Below are 22260 nucleotides of genomic sequence, written 5' to 3'. Positions count from 1 at the left end.
AATTAGAACTCAAGCGAACAGAGCACTGGACTCTCCTGGAGGCCCTTTTCCTTTCAACATTCAAACTAAATTATAGCATGTCGCACGAGTTAAAGAAAAAGACCCAGTTACCATTCAGATTCCGGCAGCACATGAGATTCTGTCTCTGGCTCATAGAGCTCAAAAATTACATCTGAATGGGCAGAATTAACACTTTAAATCACAGCGAGAGAAAAAAAATAAAGGTGTCGAGGAGTCCCCGGGCGATGCTCTGGAACTGCTCCCCACGAAGCCAGGCAGGACTCTGGGGAAGTCTCCTCTCTGGGAGCAGGCTGTCTGCAGGACACACAGCTCACACAGCTTCCACCTTCCTGGGTCTGACCTCGGAGCATTCAGCATCCTCTGCCCCTCCGTGCGCGTCCCACAGCCAATCCGCTCAAGCAGGGTCTTGTGGAAGCCAGAGGGTCCTGTCCCACAACTTCGCAGTCAGACAGGACTCTCAGCCAGCCAGTAAAACAGAAGGTTTATTAGACGACAGGAACATGGTCTAACACAGAGCTTGTAGGTGCATAGAACAGGACCCCTCAGCTGGGTCCATTTTGGGGGAGGCAGTGAGTCAGACAACCACGTCTGCACTTCACTCCTCGTCCCCAGCCAGCCCCTAACTGAAACTCTCTCCAGCCCCTCCTCCTCTGGGCTTTGTCCCTTTCCCGGGCCAGGAGGGTACCTGATTCCTTTGTTCTCCAACCCTTTAGCTCTCACCTTGCAGGGGCGAAGGGCCAGGCCATCAGTTGCCAGGAAACAGGGTGTCGGCCATTCTGTGTCCAGACCCCTGCACACACCTGCCCTCTAGGGCTCTGCAATGATCATACACCCTTATCTCACCACCTAGATACTTAAGAACTGCATAGGGGAAACTGAGGCACCCCCACAATATTCAGAGGAAACACTAAGAACAGTCCCGCTTTGTCACAAAAGGCCAACTGGATGGATTCCCAAGTCTCCAGTTTAAAAAGCTCAGCTAAGAGGTGCGTTATCCAGAACCCCTCATCCAGGCACCCAGAGAAGCCCCTGCAGCTGCAGGCATGGAAATGTTCTGAGAGAAGAGTGGCAGGGAGGATTTAAGAAGGATGGAATTGCTGTAGGCCAAGGAATTAATACACTAGCCCTTTCTTCTATGGAAACCTGAATTTGCACTCCAAGCTAATTGAAAAGCCGGAAAAATCTGACTGCTGGATGGGTTACTGGCTAGTGACATTTTCAGAGGGCCTGCCTGCGCTGTGGCTGGCTTTGCTAACTTTCCCAGTCTCTTGCAAGAAATGTACCTATTGGCAATATCAGTGAGAAGATCAGGGAGAGAAAAGGTAGAGGGACAAAGCCACCCTGGCCATGACTTGGCCATCTCTGGGAAAGCGTGGAAGCTTGTCTTACCTGTGCCATGCCTGTTCTGGTGATAGGCAGAGGCTGCCACTCTGCAGGGCTCTTGATTCACCACCTTTCGCTAGCACTACATTCACTTAAAGAAAACAAAAATCTTTAATTCTACCCCAGATGGTCTCAGCCACCACCACCTGCCCACCTACTTCCAACATTTGCAAAATTTCCCTGATTAAGCTGGGCATGAGAAACATTAGGATTTTACATAGGTTATATCTATCTTATCTAAATACTGAGCAGCAAAGGCATATTTTACTTCTCTGTTTAGAAAGGCCCTTCAGTCCAGTCCATGACAAACAGCACGTCTTAGTCTTTGCTGAAGTCCAGGCCTGGTTTTGAGGCCATGCCTAAGGAATTCTATACTAACTTTTAGATGGTGCTGAAATGAACCAATCAACCTGGCAATGACAAGTTTAGGTCAAGTAGGCAAAGTCACAGCTGGACAACAGATGACTCTAATCTCTCCCCCCTCTGCAAGATGCAACAACGGAGCAACATTCCATTGCCTGGCTTCCACCCAGCTGCACCAATCACTGACCAAATTCACACAGCAGATCAGGAGAAAAAGAAAAAGGCCACAGTTGCTTTACTTCTACCCAACTCCTGCTACCCAGGAGTGAAACGGTTTGTTTTCACCCATCTGAATGGCAAACAAACTACTAAAACATTTTCCACAAGAACTTCGACTCCTCTTGGACTGGTTTGTGTTTTCAATTCAAAGGAGAGAGAGGCACATATTTAAATTAGCAATGGGGAAATCTCAAACTATTTGGAGGCTCAGTTTGGAGATTTGGTTCAGAGCAGCAGCTGAATGTTCAGGTCTCTATATGGTGAGCAGGAAGTTTCAGAAGAGACCCTCCTCCAGCAGGATTAATGGGACCTAGGTTTTGGTCAAGCTAAAAATGCCACAACAGCCTTTCCCATATCTCATTTATGTCTCTGGCATCTCTCAAAATCAGAAGGCATAGATGGAAAATGAACATTTAAAGTGAGAAATTATTTTAAGAAGTTTACCCAAATTCAGAGGGTCCAAAAGGGTAAGGTTCAGCAACTTTGTTCTTGTTTAACCAGAACCAGCTGACACATCTTTGATCGACCTGGGATGGAGTGAAGGAGAGATACTTGGTGATCTTGCTAAACTCTGTGAACAGGTGGAAGTGATCAGGTGGTGTGTGGTGATGGTTCTGCATCCATTCATGTGCACTTAAGCATCTGTTCTGTATTTAGTTTTTTCCTATTTCCCCCTCCAGTACCTAAGATGTTCATGCAGGTGACCATAAAATAGGAAGAGTTAATGAGGGGCTATAAACTATCCTGACAAGAGAAGGGAGTCTTATAATAAGAACATAAATAGCCTGGAGTTTTATTAAAGTTTAGCCAGCCTGCCTCTCGGTCTGTCTCACTCACTTCAATAAAGGTTTTGAAGGCATTAAGTACAGATGGCTACAGAGCAGCCGGTAACAAAATGAATGACCCAGCTGGGAGGTAAGAGACTGGTTTGGACATTTCCAATTATTCCAGAGCTATTTCTTTTTTCCCTTTTGAAAGCCATGTCCTGACACAAGTGCTCAATTGTGTGAAAGACTCTAGTGCTTGCAAAAGCAGCCAGATTAACAGCCCTGGAGAAAAAAAATCTTTTACTTATCTCCAAAATAACATAGGCAGTGGGAATGCAAGCTTTCTGCCCAGATCTCTGCCAGGGTGCCACAACCAGATCTGAAGAGACCACCTCCAAGAGAGACAAGCTCAAGCTCCTAATGGGGGGGGGGGTGTCAACTGGGGCCAAATGTGGTGCGGATATTTGTGATATGGAGACCTGTTCACTGGGCTGAGATCCAACTCATAGCATGGAGACCACTGAACTGTAATCAAATGGTAGCATCCTATCAATCACGTACAACCGTGAGCTAGGTTTACACTGATGAAATTTAGAGCAGAATTTGGCCACCCGTATTTGCCTAGGCCTCAGCAGTGTATGAGATTTTCCATCAGACCTGTCGTATTTTCTGTACAGCTTTATAAGTCAGGATTTATTTCACTGCTTTGCAAAACAAAACAAAACAAAAACAAAAAAAACTTACAGGGTCTGCAGAAATGTTGGGTCGGCACCAAAGTCAGTTCTGTGATGGAAGCAGAGAAGCACAAAGATTTGTTTGTTTGTTTTGAGAGCAAGAGCAGCGTGCAGTTGCCTGAGGTTTCTACCAGTTCAGAGAGACTTATGTCCATGGCAGCTGGCAGACACCGATCTCCAGTGGCTGTAGTTTCTTTTATCATTCGCCTACTTGTTTATGCCTGGAAAATAATCACTGTTCTCCAGAATCTATTCTCTGGAGACCGCTTCAGCAGTTAGCCTTCTTCCTTTCCCACAGGGCTTCAGGGGAGAGCCATCATCTTTCTCATCTGGTTCTCTGTCTATGGAAAGGCCCTCTCCACCTTTATTCTTCGTGCCTCGCCACTGTGCCTCAACCATGGTTGGAGGGATCCTTATAGGCAAGGATATGAGAGTACTTCAGATTCCATGCCCAGTCAGTTCTTAGACTACCTATAGAGAGAAAATTAGTACTAACTGTGGTGAACTTCATTTTTTATGTTGACACCTGTCCACCAAGAACTGAACTGAGACCCACAAATTTTTTCTTGGACTACTGTCCATAGTTGTGAGATCGAGATAAGTTTCAGTGATGTTACAATCCGTGTGGAACCAATAATCTAGAGGTCAAGGATCATTAAAACATAGATACACTGCCTACCTCCGCCTCAGCCTCTTGTGCTATTACATGGCCACAGTAGCATTAATCATTGTGTTTTCAGGGACAAAATAAAAATTTGGGGTGAGGGAAGCAATTAGGAGGAGCCCCCCACCCAGTGTCCCTGCCCCCCAGTCCCCCCACCCAAGGCAGGTGGAGGATCCGTGCCGCAGTTCTCCACAGCTGCCCGCCCAGCTCTTAACATCAGAGCCCTGCGCGGATACATTTGTATCCGCATCCGTGCTGCTATCTGCAGAAATGGTACACGGATACAAAGCGAATACCCGCACATTTGCGAGGCTCTTCTTATCCTGCTCTGCCTCACCATTGTGCACAAAGACTTCTGAGTCCCTTTCTCAGGGACCAAGATAGGGCCAGCTAGCTGCCACTCCTTTAGGGCTGATTCCCACAGCCTCCTGATAGGGTGGTCTTTTCTTTCCTCTTCCCACTGCCCCAGTTCCATGGGCGTTTTCCCCCCCACAAAAGGATGGGGAAGGCCAGACATCAGGAAGCCCATGATTCTTTGGCAGAACCATCATGTTCGGGGGGGGAAGGGGGGGGGTCAAAGGCCCTCCAACGGTCACCTCTTTGTAGTCTTTTCCTTATCAGAGGATCTGAGTGAGAAAAGAACCCGGGGGTTACATATAAAAAAAGGTCAAAGCAACTGGTTTTCCAGTAAAAAGGAGGACTAGTGGCACCTTAGAGACTAACCAATTTATTTGAGCATAAGCTTTCGTGAGCTACAGCTCACTTCATCGGATGCAAGTGAGCTGTAGCGCACAAAAGCTCATGCTCAAATAAATTGGTTAGTCTCTAAGGTGCCACTAGTCCTCCTTTTCTTTTTGGTTTCTACTGTTACACAACTGTTAGGCACAAACTACTTTTGACTAAGCACCCGGATGAAGTTTCCACTCAGTCTGGATTCTCTAATCAGAAAAAGGCTGGAGACAAATTTGAGGCACCAAGCTTCTTCATTTCACCATGAAGTAGCCGATATTCTTCAAAAGGCCACTAAGAACGTTGGTGACCTACTAAGACTAAGGGTGAGCAATATAGCTGGGTTGACCTGAGTTTTAGATGTAGACCATGTCTAAGTTTTAAGTACATTCAGTAGAGAGAAGAAAGCAGGCAACTCCTAATGAAAACTCTAGTAATGTATAGGTTATCTTGCCAGACAGGGACTTGGGATCTTTAACTCAACTAATTGATCTTTAACTACTCATGGTAAATAGGCCCAATGGCCTGTGATGGGATGTTAGATGGGGTGGGATCTGAGTTACTACAGAGAGTTCCTTCCTGGGTGTCTGGCTGGTGAGTCTTGCCCACATGCTCAGGGTTTAGCTATTACCATATTTGGGGTCGGGAAGGAATTTTCCTCCAGGGCAGATTGGAAGAGGCCCTGGGGGGTTTTTGCCTTCCTCTGCAGCATGGGGCACGGGTCACTTGCTGGAGGAGTCTCTGCATCTTGAAGTCTTTAAACCACGATTTGAGGACTTCAAAAGCTCAGACATAGGTGAGAGGTTTATTGTATGAGTGGGTGGGTGAGATTCTGTGGCCTGCATTGTGCAGGAGGTCAGACTAGATGATCATAAGGGTCCCTTCTGACCTTAATGTCTATGAGTCTGAACAAGCTGAAAATACATCCTGAAGTGGAGAGGTTCACTGCAACTTTATTCAACTGCTTTGTTTGGAGGCAGAATATGATCCTGATTTCAGAGTGGATGAAAATGAGTCATGACAAATTTACATGTCCAGTTTTTCAAAATGAGATAAAGGTTCTTAAAGCTGCAAGAAAGATATCTGAGAACATTTCTGGAAAGTGGTCTGCAATTTTGGTAGATTAAACAAACACACTTCTCCAACAAGGAGAAAATGGTGTTATGTCTGCTGTATGTGGATGACGACATGAATATTCATTGGATAGTATAATGTAGCCTGTACCTCAGCAGGGGCTACCAACTCACTAATTAAAGATGCATTGTGTCTAAATTTGAGCATCAGCAATTGTCATGGAGAATATTATGATGGCACCACTAACTTGACAGACTTAATTTCAGGTGTAGCAACCAGGCTAACAACCGAAACTATGAGCTAGATACACTCACTGCTTTGGGCACGCTTTGAATTTGGTGTGCTAGGCTGCTCTTAAAAATGCTATCCTTAGAGATGCTCTTGAAACTGGTTGATTTAATTTTGTCATTTGGTAAACAAACAAAGGGCTATATTTCAGGACATAAAACATGAAGTGGTCAGTACAGCATCAGGCATCTATGTACTCTGTCCAGCAAGATGGTCTTTCTATCCAGAAGCATTGGCTTCAATTTCTGAAACTCCCTTGCACCACATGCAACTTGGGAGACACCAAAGGATGCAACCAAAGAGCCTGAAATGAGAGCTCTCATTGGTGGAATAACAGCTCAAATGGAAGAGTTGAACTAGCTCTTTTGTACTGAACTAGGTTGAAAGTCCTAAACATGGTAGACAATCTATCCAAAACTCTGCAAGGCTCAGGCATTTCAACCACAGAAGGCCAATTTTGTATGAAAATGACATCAGATGAAAGCTACAATTTACTCTGGGAGCAAATCTGCCAGAAAAATTCAATGCTGGATATAGTCAGAATGTCTGGGCTTCCAGGGAAGAGAGAAATTCCCAAGAAAATGCACATAGGGAAATAGAACCCAGCTACCCAAATTCAGCAAAGGAATATTATAAATACCTCTCCTTTGATGTCACTGGTTTTTACAATGTCCAGTATTCAATAAAGATCTAAAGAGAAAGACTACAACATTATTCAAAATCTTGAAACTCCCATAACAACTCTAAGCATAACACAGACTCAAGTTCAAGATGTGTTTCAGGTGTATGGTATCGATTTCAGCCATGATTATTCAGCTTCATCTGTTGCAAGCCAACTGTCAGCTTACAGAAAGATCACTGAAGTCAATTCAGAAGTCTCAGTTCATTCAACCAGACTGAACACCAGCTGTTTCCTGAAGTGGTAAAAGTTACTAAAAATGATTTGGTCATATCGGCAACGAATATTGTAAGCGAGAGCACTTTCAGGGGTCTACACCAGTGGTTCTCAACCAGGGGTACGCATACCCCTGGGGGTATGCAGAGGGCTTTCCGGGGGGTACATCAACTTATCTAGATATTTGTCTAGTTTTACAACAGGCTACATAAAAAACACTAGCGAAGTTCATACAAACTAAAATTTCATACAGACAATGACTTGTTTATTCTGTTCTATATACTGTACATTGAAATGTATGTACAATATTTATATTCCAATTGATTTTATAATTATACAGTAAAAATGAGAAAGTTCGCAATTTTTCAAAATAGCGTGCTGTGGCATTTTTATATTTTTAGGTCTGATTTTGAAAGCAAGTAGTTTTTAAGTGAGGTGTAACTTGGGGGTATGCAAGACAGATCAGACTCCTGGAAGGTGTTCAGTAGTCTGGAAAGGTGAGAGCCACTGCTCTACACCACATTAAGCAATGGCCTTGATCCCCAGTGTGGACAATCACAGCTCAATAGGTATATGATTTTACATGTACCCCTGGACAAAACTGATGACTTACAGATGTTGAAGAAGAATTTATTTCAAGAAACCCAGGACAAAGATCATCAGCTGGAACTTTTTCAGATTTGTAAGTCATTCTTTTTACTCCTGTTTTTAAAAAGTAATGCTTTAATGAGTAATTTCGTACCATGACTATATTTGTCCAGTTTAATAGAGTGTGATAAAATGAGCTTCTGTTCCACCCTTAGGACTCGTCTACACTATCTCTTAAGTTGATGTAAGTTACATCGCTCAGGGGTGTGAACCCCGCCCATTCCGAGAGATGCAACTTACATCAACTTAACGCAGTGTCTACACCACGCTATGTTGGCGGGAGACGCTGTCAGTGTTTCCTTTACTAATACACTCCCTGAACTTTAGCATCTGTGCCCCCATCTCCCAGGGACGTTCCCATGTGAAGCGTTCGCCTGCTGGGCTTACATGGTGGGCTCTCACCCATCCACATCCATGCTTCAAGAGGAATGTAACAACATAAGAAGAAAAGCCTTGTCAGACTAATTTCTTGTGCCCTCTCCCATCTCAGAACACACTCGCTAATTAAATCATAATATTAAGCCAAATGCTGAGGAAGTAATTAGGGCTGTTCTGCAAAATGTGTCCAATGTCGCAGATGGGCTAGAACCATCAGATGCCAAATATAATAAAACAGCAGGTGCAACTTACACTTACAGCACTGTAGGGCCTTTCTATCAACTCTATTCAGTCCCCATCCAGGTGAAAGTTTCCAGCTGATAGATTAGATACTGAAACAATCTAGAAAAGGAGTACTTGTGGCACCTTAGAGACTAACCAATTTATTTGAGCATGAGCTTTCGTGAGCCACAGCTCACTTCATCAGATGTGTACCGTGGAAACTGCAGCAGACTTTATATACACAGAGAATATGAAACAATACCTCCTCCCACCCCACTGTCCTGCTGGTAATAGCTTATCTAAAGTGATCAGCAGGTGGGCCATTTCCAACACAAATCCAAGTACTCCTTTTCTTTTTGCAAATACAGACTAACACGGCTGTTCCTCTGAAACCTGAAACAACCTAGTCCCTCAAACATTTTTGCAGAAGAACGTATTTTCTTTCAAAATGTTCTTGTTGTTCAACCAACCTCCTCCCCCCATCCAGTTTTTCAGACTTTATATTGTTGGAAAAACTGAAAAGGAAAGTTTCCACACAACAAACCGTGAGGTGAAAAAAATCATTTTTGTTTCTTTTGAAATGTTTTATGGAAAATAATTACCATTTTCTTATGAGCTCTAGAACCAAAAAAAATAGATAAATAAAACCTTTACAGGCCACACACACATACACACCCCCACTGAAATGCAGTCACCTCTGGGGTGGAACATGGCAGCCGGTCTATAGTTGCACGGCAATACTACACAAGGGTTGAGAAAAGGACATGAAAACCTGAATCCTTTACTTGAAATTCAGACGTAGCATTTATTGCTCACCGTTTAATCACTGGGGCTATTGCTAGCAGGATTTCAACCATGGCACCTGTTGTGCTGTTCTGTACTTTGACACTCATTATACGGGTTTTATCATTAATTAATTTATTATTGTTAGCGTGGTAGCACCTAAAGGCCCTGAACAAGATCAAGGTCACGCTATGCTGTGTACATGCAGACAGACAGTCCCTGCCCTAAAGAGCTTACAATCTATCTAAACCAGACAGGTCCATGGTGGGAGTCAGGAATTATCATCCCCATTTTACAGGTGAAATATTCAGGAACAAAGTGACTTGACCAAGGTCACACCAGGATCCCAGATCTTCTGAGTCCTAGTCTAGAGCCTTCTTCTCCAGACAATCCTTTCATAATGGAAAAAAAAATCATTATGATGCCAAGCACTTGCAGACTGCCTTTCATCCAATGACCCCAAAGGGCTTTTTTAACATTAATTAAGCTTCATAACATCTTTCCCATTCTCCAGACAGGTTATAACCCCAATATTTTTAAACTCAGGTGCCTAAATTTAGGCACCTACATCCATCTAAGTAATAGTGGCCTGATTTTCAGAAATCAGGATCACCCACAACCCCCCTACCCACCCACCCCCAACTCCAAACATTTGAAAGACGTGGCTAAGTGAGTTATCAATGTTCCACAAAAAAAGGAAGCGGCAAGACTGCAGGTGGAACCCAGGAGTCCTGACGCCCAAGCTGCCTGATCTCACCAGCTGACAATTTGCTCCTCCACCAGAGAGTTAATTTTGTAAACGCGACCTTTTGTTTCTGTATTTCACAGACTTCCTTCCCAAGCAAGGAGTTCAATCAATGTGACATACCAGCTCCATTAAAGTTGATGCGACAGGTAAACAGAAGAGTTGACAAACGTTATTCACTGCATGGTAAACACCACCACAATGATCCACAGAGGAAGCGTCACTCAGTAACCAGACAGGTTACAGTAACACTGAGGAGAGTCAGCGTGTCTGAGAACCCAACCAGAGATATTTCCTTGGCAACCTAATAAACTCTGTGCCTGCCAAAGAATTGGAGAGCAACAGAGGCTGACCTCAAAACAGGGACATATTTCCTGACGATTTCCCAACAAAACAATAGAGCTAAAGTCCCAAACAGGTTTGTTCAACTTCTGACTCCAGCCAGGAGAGATGTGGATTAAATGATAAAATTGAAATCTAGAGTAATTTAGCTATGCATTTCTAACACCATATGAAGCTGGACTCAGATAACGTGGTTTGTATCCTGACCATTACTGACAGGAATAAAATGTCTACCTTAAGATCTGTGTGTTGGAGTCCAATCGACCTTCATGAAGCTGGAAACATGTGCAATGTCTTATTGTAGAACTTCGTTCAAGAAGTTTTTATTTCTCATGTAGAGCTCTTGTCAGAAGCAAAGAACAATAAACCTCCGGTCTGAAGCAAACTACCATAGAAAATATCCTACTGCAGAGAAAACATTGAATAATTTTTTTTGCAATATTACAAAAAGTGGAAAGTCTGCAGATTTGCTGTGTGCACAATTTCCTGGCCCTTTTGGTTTCCACAAGTGGCTGCTCTAGGGCTTTATTTAAGTCTGATCATTCTCTACCAAGAAGTTATTACTAAAATAAAACAATGATCCTTTGAATGGCTAATGGGGAACCTATAGCTCTGGGCTTCCAGGTATCTGCCGTTTCCTTCTCCATGACAAAATTAAAGCAGGAACCCATTGTGACCTCTGCAATTTGAGCCAAGAGGTTTGCAGTGCACTCAATTCACCGAAACTCTTACTCATTCCTGCAGCCCAGCTAAGCTAACATTGCTATTGACAGGGGTGACTAGGTAACATAGTAAAACAGACTGTCTCTAAGCAGAAGGATCCAGGCATAAAGAATTCTTTCTAATACATGACACCAACCCTACTTTTCACTAAGCACAAAAGAAACCATAATACACACCGAGTATATTGCTTGCTACCGATGCAAAAGACGGATACTCCAGAGACTCTGAACAGGAGACTGAAGAAAGTTGCCAGGGGTATTCAGAGACAACTTACTTCCTCATTCTTGTAATGGTGCTGCTCAGAAATACGTTATTTACAACTATGGGAAGAAATAGGACAACAAAGAAACTTTCCCAGCCTTTTTGAGAATATCAACCCAGATGTCCTCCATATGGGGCCTAGAATCGATCAACATTTTTCCACTGAAATTTCTTTTGATGGAAAAATCCTTTGTAACCAAAACAAAAATATTCACCAAAGCAATTTTGGTTTAATCAAACATTTTTGTTTTGCGATTAAAAATTCTGTTTTAATTTCAGTGAAAAAAAACCATCAAATAAACCAGACTTTCTTGCTTTCTCACCCACCACTTTTCCACTGGGGGAGAAAAGGGGGGAGATGGTCGGGGGAGAAAGTGCTTTTGTTCCCACCAAAACAAGTGCTCAAAATTCTGAAAATTTTCATTTATAACATTTTTTTTAAAATGTCTCAGAAACTGTCAAACAAAGTGAAAAATCATAATTGCATTTGAAATTTTTCACAAGATATAGTCACTCTTTTCTGAGCAGCTCTCAAAGGCACCACCAGAGGCCTGGCTCTGCAGGCCCTCTAACTTCACAGGTCTCCTCCTCCTCCTGGGTGCGTTCTGGGGACATCCAGGTGGAACACGGTTGCTGTGCTGCTCAGACGCCCAGTGAGCCCTAACGTGGAACGATGTGATGCTGTAGCATAAGTATGCGCGAGGGGTGGCCTAGTGGAAAAATGAGTCAGTGAAAGTTTCTCAATGGCCAGGACAAAACCTGAAGTTAACAAGAGGAAAAAAGCTCAAAAGGTTTGGTCAGCTGGATACACACCAGTGCTTCCCTCCAGAGACCTCTGAGCCAAAGCGCTGTGAAACATGCACAATAAAACTCTGAAGCAGCTGAAAGGCACTGAGTTCCAGATTTCACTAGAAGCCCACCATCAAACAAGGTTCAGCACAAAAGTTTGTACATTTCATGTCGGGGTTGGGTCAGCTATTGTATCTGAATAGATTCCTTTATGCCTGCACGATGCATCATCACTTATTTCATCATGCTACTCCCAATGACAAGCAATGGAACAAGACTCCTGAGCACAGGGGTGCTTAGGCTCAAACCAGACCAAAACAGCAGTGAGACTGAGCTGGCAGGACTGCCCTTTTTTCGAAGGAATAACAAACATTCAGAAGTGAGAGAAAGAGGATGTGTGAGGAACTTCCGTTCTGGTAGATAAAAAAAAAAACAAAACAAAAAAAAACAAAACAAAAAAACCACCTCTTCTACTATTAAATGCCAACAGTGCTAGTTATTAGTGTTCGTGCCAGTGACACGTCAACATGCCAATCCCTGCCAGTGCTGTTCAGACAAGAATTCGACTCTTCCTTCTGAACTTTGTGATCTGCAAACTCCTAGTACAACAGTCACGCCCCATCCAGGTGAGGAATCTAATAATCAGAACTGTTTTCTCCGCACTAACCTTGATGTGGAAAATCATGTAATAAATAATAATGAAAAACAGTCCCTTAAAAATAGTCTTTTTACTTTGTATCTCAGTGCTAACCTTGCTATCAGGTTGCTGCAGGGAATGAGCAATTTGTTAAAATTCTGCATTACAGACACTAGATGACAAATGTATTCATTGTTATTAGCAGAAATCTCTCAGCTAGTTCTGAGTGCTCCCATAGTGGTTTCCCCACACAGTGTGATGAAAGATCAGGAAAAACGATCAACCTTTCTGCAAGTTGCTGCAGGGCATTGCTATCCTTGTCTGCTTGGAAATCCGCTCTGTTTAAATGCTAAGGGTTTTAAAAAAAAAAAAAAAAGTTCACAGGTGTTCTGGGGAAGTTTAAGGATTTGCTCCCTGCATAAATAACCTCTATTAATCCAGGGAAGCTAGTGGTGTTGGAATACAAGTCTCCACTTTCACACCCATCTCCTGATTGTGTAGACGTTTCTCAAGTACAGCGAAAGGGCACACAGCAACATGAATCAGCTTCTCCTGCGTGTTTAATCTCATGTTAACATCACACATCACCATGAATGCCAGTTTCAAAGTGAAATGAAAGATTAAGTTGTTTACATATACTGTGTGAAATTTACTTACTGATTAATTAATAGATTAGACACATCCAATTCATGTGTAAATGCCTGATAATGATCTCACATTTATGTAACAAATCATTGGCTTATGTACACAATACAAACTTAATTTTTCATGTGATAAATGGCTTTTTCCCCTTCCCTGCCACATAATTTACAAGCTACCCTGCAGACAGAGTCTGTTGTATTCAGGGCCAGGTTTTATTTGCTTCTAGGCATCACATTACACTTCTGGGAATCTTTTTTTGCAAACAAACTCTTAAATCTTTTAACCCTACCAACACTCCAGCAGTCTGATGAGACCACGTCTCTTGGAAAACAGACATTTGTAAAGGGGCACCCCATTAATAAGATTAGACCTGAAATGTAGGCATGATTTTAAAAAGTTTTATGAAACCAAATGGAAACATTTTCATCAGTTTTTAAATTTCAATGAAACTTGGTTTGTTTGTTTTGATTTAAAGCCTTCCCAGACAGTGGGGACGATGGAAACACAACAGCGCAGTGCCAGAGTGGAAGTGGAAAGGGAAAGCAATCAATCAATCTTGTTTCACCGTCCTAGTGCAGCGAAATGCAAAAATTGAACAGCTAGCCTCAATCTGTAGAGAATAACGAACAGTTAATCAGTAACACAAGAGGTGAAACATTAGAATGTTAAATTAAAATTAATATACAGCAACAATTTACATCTCACCTCCCCCAGACTAAGGGTTCTTCTGGTCCAGCACATGATCGCAAGGCTAGGGCTACCAGAACAAACTCTCACAGACTGGGGTGCCACTGAGGAGACGTGGACAGAGCGAATTCATTTCCCCCAATATAGTCATAAAAGTCATTAATAGAAAAAACCTGGCAGGTCATCAAGTTGCTCTTGCCAGGTGTCAGTGCAGTGCTTTGCCCAGCTGGTAGCAGACGGTCAGCCGAAATCCAGACAGCGCTCTTTTTCTTTTTTTTTAATCTAGGTGCCTATACAAGCCTCCCCCTACAGCAGCAAGGGAACACCTATCACATGTCCACTGCACTGATCTTCTCAATAGCTCCTTAAAAGTTAGAGATGGAGAAGAGCTACCCCACCAACTCTTCCACTGTGTTCTGTAGAGCTACATCCAGTCCCATTTTCATCCACCCAAAGCAATTTCCCCCACACCCCTTCCCTTGGGATGACTACTCCCTAGTGCAGCAGGCCTCGCTGGTTCCCAGTATTCAGCAGTTTCCTTTGCTCAGTAGTGTCCCATTATTTCTCCCTCTGGCCACCTCCTTCCTTCAACCGCCCGCCAACAGCCACCTGATGACAGCTTGCCAACCAATCTCGCTTTTCTTAGTGCCCAAGTGTGACCGCTCTCATTGGTGATCTGCCTTGCATGGTTTGTACCATTCATTAGTTGAAATGATACACTAATCTGAAAGGGCTGAAATTTAATGTTGGTGAATATTTTGGTCTATTACAAGGCAAGTACAGTCACTCCTTCAGCAAAGTGCTGTCCATTCAAAATTATTTAAAATGGGAGCTTTTGCAATTATTCTTGATGAACTAAAAACAGTGCGACAGGCAGACTCAGAAAGGCTCACAAGCCTTTAGACTCTAATGATTACAAGCTGGCTCCAAAGGGTCACTGCCTGACCTTGATGCACTGCTTATGGCCAAGTGCAATTTGAACAGGGAGTGAAGCACGCAGAGGGAAGCATTAGAGCAGAGGGGAAGGAACAACAAACAGGAAATAGTCAAGTAGCATCAACCAGGTCACAAGATTGGCTGGGTGACACTAGTGAGGATCCAACCGTTTTTTTGCTTGTGGGAAGCAGATGTCTCAGGGGACAGGCAGAGAGATATAAAGCCTCCCGCTGCTAGGTCACTAATTCTACCAAGCCAGGTTTATACCTATAGAACATAGGGACTTCCCTACTGGATCAGACCAATGATCTATGTCAAGATCCTGTCTCCAAGAGAGGATGCTACCCACAAAGAGCCACACAGCCCCTAGGGGGACAGTTATGGGATAACTGGCTTCTCCCTGACACCAAGCTGTAAGTGGCTGGGGCCAGTGGTCTGATGCCTGTTTGATGGCCTGGGGACACTGCCATGTGGACAGCTATCAACTTCATACAACCCATCACCCTGTCTACAGAACAGATGCGCAACAGGCAACAGTGCGGGCATCATGCCATCACCTCAACTTAAGTGACCATTTCCAAGAGTGAAAGCAGAACTCCATCTCCACAGCCTCTCCACTGAGACTGCACCAATAGATTTGTGTGAGATGAGCACCTGTCCACTAAGAACGGGGCTGAAACTCACTAACCTGGACCAAACAGTTGCCAGCTAGTAACCACTTTGGGCCAGTGCCCGCTGCACAATGAGGGTTCTACACATGTTCATTTTATTTCCATGACAGAAAAGAAAGTGCAAACACTTGCTACGACTCAAGATTTCAAAACAGCTTCTACAAATATACAGAAAGAAAAGTTTAACTTGGCTTTGATTAAAATCACAGCTGGGGGCCTGCAGCATTTCAGACAGTGGAAGAGACCGACTCTCACATCAGAGGGAAGGAGAGGGAGAGAGAAAAAAAAATCTACAGTAGAACCTCAGAGTTACAAACTGACTGGTCAACCACACACCTCGTTTGGAATTGGAAGTACGCAATCAGGCAGCAGCAAACACACACAAGCAAATACAGTACTGTACCGTATTAAATGCCAACTACTAAAAAAATAAAGGGTAAGTTTAAAAGAAAAGATTTGACAAGGTAAGGAAAAAGGGTTTCTGTTCTTGTTTCATTTAAATTAAGATGGCTAAAAGCAGCATTTTTCTTCTGCATAGTAATATTTCAAAGCTGTACTAAGTCAATGTTCAGTTATAAACTTCTGAAAGAACCACCGTAATGCGTTGTTCACAGTTACGAACCACCTACATTCCCAAGGTGTTCATAGCACTGAGGTTCTACTGTATTAGATCATCTCCACTACAGTCCAGCTTCCCAGCCAGCCAATGCTGGAGCGTTCCACATAGTAGAGAGCACATATGCAATTTTGGTCTCTGCTTAGCAGGCTTGCTCACAGCTCTGGCCATTTCTTTCCTACTAAGTCATCCCCAGGACAGGACTGGCATTTCTTTTGAAATGCAAAGGCTCTACTGAAATGTGGAAACAACATATGGTACGAATATGAAGCGTGAACATCTCTTCCCATCTCGTACATTTCAAAGACTGTGCAAACAGCACTTTTCCCTAGTTTTGATCCTGCAGCCAAAATGAGTCATCTGTGAACAATTATGACTCTGGCAAGGGCCTGACTGTTTGAGAATGAAAGGAAACACTTTATTATTGAAGTGAACGATATGCCAGGCCAAGAGGAGACTGCACAGAAAACAGAGCCTTTTCCTTCCTATTTTGTTGGCCTAAGGACAAGGAGGGTAAAACTATTTCTGAGATGCCTGATGCTACTCAACTCCAACAGTCTCCTCACCCAATGGTGGGAAGAAGGGGGTTGATGCAGGAAGCATGAGCAGCATGGAAGGGAGAACATGCACAAGAGAGAGGGAACAGAATATGCAGGGTTGAGGCAGGCAAGCTTGCCCTGCAAAAGCACTGGTCATTTCAACCTTATTTCTCCCACAGGAGTTGCATGGGTATCCAGGGAGTAGAATGTCAGAGTCATGCTCTGCCGTGTAGCTCTGAGCTAACCACTGAAATTTTCCCTGGTGGGGGGGCTGTGCAGAAAACACAGCCTGGAGACTAGACCTAACCAGCTGCTCTGAAATGAGGAAGGACATGCAGGAAGCCTCAGTACAAGACGATAAAAGTCGCCAGACCGGCCAAATCTTCCAGTATGAATGGGGCAGCTGGATCTTCTATTCACAGCCCACTTTCAGAACCAGTTTCACTACCTGGTGCCCAGAGGTAGACAGCAGAAAAGGCCACAGTGCTACTCTTGGTGGAGACTTTTATGATGTGTGCATCTGCTCGCGGGAAAGTGGACAGAGACTGACTAAACTGTTGTGCACAGGCCTCCACATAACCAGTAGAGGATAAAACCTGGACTAAGACCACACAAAGTCAAAGAATCCCCAATGTAGTCCCGGGTCCCTTCCAGGAGCAGTTTGCGGGGAGGATGGGGCGAGAGAGTATTTATACTTTGACCTTTGCCTGGAGCTATTGGATTGTTCAGAGACTGTTAAACAAGCGTGGCTGCTGAGCTGGAGCAGTGCTCAGAATAATGCTCATCCAGATGATGGGGTTAGGGGTTTAAGGAAGTACCTGACAAGACCATGTTTTCCATTCGGAAATTTTCAGTTCCAACTCCCCGACAATGCAGGAGATTGAGGGAGACCCTAGGATTAAGAGGTTGAAGTCTGAGCATCTAGTGCAAAATGCAAGCTGAAAAATACTCCTCCTGCTTTCTGAAACTCAGTTTGGAAAGCCGCAGGAACCATTTATACTCAGACTGCACATATGGCTCGGATGGTGCAGATCACTAGAACAAATTGATCTGGCAAGCCCAGTGCCTTAGCTGGTGCTAGTGTGGTTTACACCATGGGAAGCTAGTGAGCATGCAGGCTCACTAGTACAGGGAGCTCTTGCTGGTGTGTCCAGCAGAGGTAGGGAGCACGAGGAAGGCCACACTCCTAGTATCCCATAGAGGAGAGGATCAGACAGACCGCATTCATCTTTTGCGGCTAATCAAGGAGTGTTAATAATCAGCAAATCTTCCTCCTTCTCAAGACAGCCCCACAGAGAGCAGAAACCATGCTTACCGTGCCAAGCTAAATGCAACAACCACCAGCCCCTCCAAGCCCCATTCACCTCAAGAAGAAGTTCCCGTTCAGCTATTTGTACGAAGGACCTTTTTCTCCAAACAGAACTTTGGAGGGTCAGAGGTACAGCTCTTCCCCAGCCAAGAGTTCAGACGGCATAGCAACTCAGTTTAAAGGAGGAGCAGTCTGGCCAACATGGATAAATCTGAAAGAACAGGTTGCTCACTGCAATGGAGTCCAGACATTCCAATACACCAGGCAGAGGGAACAGCTCTAAGTGCTTCTGTTTCCCCAACTCCCACGAAGGAGCCTCTCACTAACTTTAGACAGTAGGAGAGGACATTACATGGAGGGCGCATGGTCTGCTGGTTAGATTAAGGGATGAGAGTCATCTGGGTTCGAATCCCGTCTGCCGCTGGTTTGCCATTTGACTTCGGGCAAGTCACTTAAATGCTCTGTATCTCAGTTTGTCCAAGGGTAAGTGGACAGAATACTTACCCTGCCCCTATGGGCTTTCTGCAGCCTCAGCTAACACTGAAAGCGCTGCGAGCTCTTTGGATAAAAGAGGCTCAAAGAGGCTAAAGTGCTCTCCTCCGGCTGCAGCTTGGGTTACCTACCCCTTCTTGGTGCTGCTCAACTGATTCCCTGCATTTATTGTTCTCCAGTGGATGTGAACCTGTTGTCCACAGAAGTTGAGGAGTCTGAAGGATTTCATCGTCAGTACTGTACTATTCAGTCACATGAGACATTGCAAACCATCCACATCAGAGGCTGCAATTCCCAGTCTCTGGCAGACGAAAGGATGCCAACAACAAAGAAGATAAAATGGTAGGCAATGCAAGGACAAACGTGCATCCAGGGAAGCTACCTCTGAGGAAACTGGGGCTCTGCCCCACTTGGGGAGAAAAGAATGAAAATCCAAGGAAATTTCTCTTTCATCCCGTTTCTCTGCCATTGACAGCTGTTACGTAAATGGTGTTGAGCTGTCATCCTGCAAAGGAAGGATCTGTATGGAAACAGGTGTCCCAAGCTTTGTGGCACATACCCATGTGAGAGTATGCCTCTGAGCTCAGCTAGACAGACTCACACTAGTTCCACTCAAGCTAGTGCACTAAAACGAGTGGTGTGAACTCTGCAACACTGCCAGCAGCTCAGGCTAGTCACCTAAGCCCACCCCAACCCCCTAGGTCCAAATTTGTCTAGCCAGCCCAAGTGACCGCCTGTGACACAAAATCCACATTGCTAAGCACTCCAGAGCAGCAGGACAACTTCAGGCAAAGCATCTACACTTCAAAGAGCAGCCTGGTAGCCACAAAAAAGGACCCTTTGAAAACTCTACTTAACCGATGAAGATTTTTGCAATTATGGGGTAGTGAAGGACAGTTAAACCTGAAGTTCAAACCTGCAGCCACTTCTGCCTGGGTCCCTCTTTGGCTGGTTCCCTTACAGGGACCACACATTAACCTGGCTATTGTAACTAAGAATGGACAAACAGATTCAGATAAAACCAAGAAGAGCCTCAGACTTTTGCCCCAAAACTCAAAGCAATGTGCCCAATGTTTCCTGCAGAATTCCTGACCCTGCACCAACCAGGAATGACTGGACAACTTATTTCACAGCACCTACAAAGTTAAAATGGATTTTAAAATACAGAGTTGCAATATTGCCAGGGAAACCCTAAAAAACACTGACGAATGGCAGCCAAGTTGATTTCGGCCCTCTAAAAACAAAGTTGTACAAAAACTTGATCAGCCCTGTTCCACCCTGACTGCTAAGTGCTAGAGGAGCCAACTAGGGGGGGCGCTTTTCTTGACCTGCTGCTCACAAACCGGGTAGAATTAGTGGGGGAAGCAAAAGTGGATGGGAATCTGGGAGGCAGTGACCATGAGTTGGTTTTGAGTTCAGGATCCTGACGCAAGGAAGAAAGGTAAGCAGCAGGATACGGACCCTGGACTTCAGGAAAGCAGACTTCGACTCCCTCAGGGAACGGATGGCCGGGATCCCCTGGGGGACTAACTTGAAGGGGAAAGGAGTCCAGGAGAGCTGGCTGTATTTCAAAGAATCCCTGTTGAGGTTACAGGGACAAACCATCCCGATGAGTCGAAAGAATAGTAAATATGGCAGGCGACCAGCTTGGCTTAATGGTGAAATCTTAGCGGATCTTAAACATAAAAAAGAAGCTTACAAGAAGTGGAAGGTTGGACATATGACCAGGGAAGAGTATAAAAATATTGCTCGGGCATGTAGGAATGTTATCAGGAGGGCCAAATCGCACCTGGAGCTGCAGCTAGCGAGAGATGTCAAGAGTAACAAGAAGGGTTTCTTCAGGTATGTTGGCAACAAGAAGAAAGCCAAGGAATGTGTGGGCCCCTTACTGAATGAGGGAGGCAACCTAGTGACAGAGGATGTGGAAAAAGCTAATGTACTCAATGCTTTTTTTGCCTCTGTTTTCACGAACAAGGTCAGCTCCCAGACTGCTACGCTGGGCATCACAAAATGGGGAAGAGATGGCCAGCCCTCTGTGGAGATAGAGGTGGTTAGGGACTATTTAGAAAAGCTGGACGTGCACAAGTCCATGGGGCCGGACGAGTTGCATCCGAGAGTGCTGAAGGAATTGGCGGCTGTGATTGCAGAGCCATTGGCCATTATCTTTGAAAACTCGTGGCGAACCGGGGAAGTACCGGATGACTGGAAAAAGGCTAATGTAGTGCCAATCTTTAAAAAAGGGAAGAAGGAGGATCCTGGGAACTACAGGCCAGTCAGCCTCACTTCAGTCCCTGGAAAAATCATGGAGCAGGTCCTCAAAGAATCAATCCTGAAGCACTTGCATGAGAGGAAAGTGATCAGGAACAGCCAGCATGGATTCACCAAGGGAAGGTCATGCCTGACTAATCTAATCGCCTTTTATGATGAGATTACTGGTTCTGTGGATGAAGGGAAAGCAGTGGATGTATTGTTTCTTGACTTTAGCAAAGCTTTTGACACGGTCTCCCACAGTATTCTTGTCAGCAAGTTAAGGAAGTATGGGCTGGATGAATGCACTACAAGGTGGGTAGAAAGCTGGCTAGATTGTCGGGCTCAACGGGTAGTGATCAATGGCTCCATATCTAGTTGGCAGCCAGTATCAAGTGGAGTACCCCAAGGGTCAGTCCTGGGGCCAGTTTTGTTCAATATCTTCATAAATGATCTGGAGGATGGTGTGGGTTGCACTCTCAGCAAATTTGCGGATGATACTAAACTGGGAGGAGTGGTAGATACGCTGGAGGGGAGGGATAGGATACAGAAAGACCTAGACAAATTGGAGGATTGGGCCAAAAGAAATCTGATGAGGTTCAATAAGGATAAGTGCAGGGTCCTGCACTTAGGACGGAAGAACCCAATGCACAGCTACAGACTAGGGACCGAATGGCTAGGCAGCAGTTCTGCGGAAAAGGACCTAGGGGTGACAGTGGACGAGAAGCTGGATATGAGTCAGCAGTGTGCCCTTGTTGCCAAGAAGGCCAATGGCATTTTGGGATGTATAAATAGGGGCATAGCGAGCAGATCGAGGGACGTGATCGTTCCCCTCTATTCGACATTGGTGAGGCCTCATCTGGAGTACTGTGTCCAGTTTTGGGCCCCACACTTCAAGAAGGATGTGGATAAATTGGAGAGAGTCCAGCAAAGGGCAACAAAAATGATTAGGGGACTGGAACACATGAGTTATGAGGAGAGGCTGAGGGAGCTGGGATTGTTTAGCCTGCAGAAGAGAAGAATGAGGGGGGATTTGATAGCTGCTTTCAACTACCTGAAAGGGGGTTCCAAAGAGGATGGCTCTAGACTGTTCTCAATGGTAGCAGATGACAGAACGAGGAGTAATGGTCTCAAGTTGCAGTGGGGGAGGTTTAGATTGGATATTAGGAAAAACTTTTTCACTAAGAGGGTGGTGAAACACTGGAATGCGTTACCTAGGGAGGTGGTAGAATCTCCTTCCTTAGAGGTTTTTAAGGTCAGGCTTGACAAAGCCCTGGCTGGGATGATTTAACTGGGAATTGGTCCTGCTTCGAGCAGGGGGTTGGACTAGATGACCTTCTGGGGTCCCTTCCAACCCTGATATTCTATGATTCTATGACTGACACGGTGTCCTCTAACTTGATGTTTTGAGCTCGACTGTAAACTATGTTACCATTTTGCAATGGAGAAAACCCCA

The 22260-nt window shown here is 44.5% G+C and overlaps 1 protein-coding gene across 8 annotated transcripts in view; it reads right to left on the bottom strand.

The window, feature by feature from the left end:
• DAB2IP (DAB2 interacting protein) overlaps nucleotides 1–22260 on the bottom strand; it is a 347539-nt gene that overhangs the window by 263464 nt on the left and 61815 nt on the right. For 2 of the 8 annotated variants that reach the window (XM_075120298.1, XM_048823312.2), the window contains exon 2: nucleotides 3498–3958. The exons of 5 other annotated variants lie outside the window; for them this stretch is intronic. The gene's annotated coding sequence lies outside the window, so the exon portion shown is untranslated. Of the gene's footprint in view, nucleotides 1–3497; nucleotides 3959–10036; nucleotides 10167–22260 lie in introns of those variants that run through there. One more of the 8 variants, XM_048823314.2, reaches the window with a different exon arrangement.

The sequence above is a fragment of the Caretta caretta genome, chromosome 16 (assembly GCF_965140235.1).
Source record: "Caretta caretta isolate rCarCar2 chromosome 16, rCarCar1.hap1, whole genome shotgun sequence".
Classification (NCBI taxonomy): Eukaryota; Metazoa; Chordata; order Testudines; family Cheloniidae; genus Caretta; species Caretta caretta.
Note: the sequence above shows the minus strand (reverse complement) of the source record. Positions and strands in the feature narration are given on the sequence as shown.